We start from the raw sequence: 727 nt of genomic DNA on the forward strand, positions 1-727 counted from the left end.
GAGAGAGAGAGAGAGAGAGAGAGAAAGAAAGAGAGAGAGAGAATAAAAAAATAAACAGAGAAGGGAACATAAACGAAAAGAAAACCACGACCTGGATTTCTTACATAGTAAAAGTGGCAGTCAAAACCTAAAACCACAAAAGAATATTCTTACATTAAACCACGTTGATTTATGCGCGAGCAAGACATTTGAGTGAATAAAATATAGTAAACCTTATACTTAAATGGTTCCCTATTACCGACCAAATAAATCAAGTAATAAGATAATTAATTGATTATTTAATCATCCGCAGCTCATTAGTAGTTGATTTATTGGGTCAGTAATAGAGAAACTTATAAGTATAAGTTTACTATATTCTATTCACTGAAATATCTTGCTCGCGTATAAATCAACGTGCTTTAATGTAAGAATACACTTTGACTGCTATTTTCAGCATGTAAGAACTCCACATAGTGGTTTCTCTTCGTGTATGTTTCATACACTATTATGTTTCAAAATATTTTTGTCCTCTGGTTATTATTACGCATGCTAGCCACTGGTAAATAATTATTTAATAATTTTTACTCTTATATTTATAATGTTATATATATATATATATCGTTGACAAAAGTGACCAGGAATGAACGAATGAAGGTAACAATATACGTATGTATATGTACGTATATAAACATATATACATACATAAATACATACATATATATATATATATATATATATATATATATAT

Source organism: Octopus bimaculoides, chromosome 8 (genome assembly GCF_001194135.2).
Source record: "Octopus bimaculoides isolate UCB-OBI-ISO-001 chromosome 8, ASM119413v2, whole genome shotgun sequence".
Classification (NCBI taxonomy): Eukaryota; Metazoa; Mollusca; class Cephalopoda; order Octopoda; family Octopodidae; genus Octopus; species Octopus bimaculoides.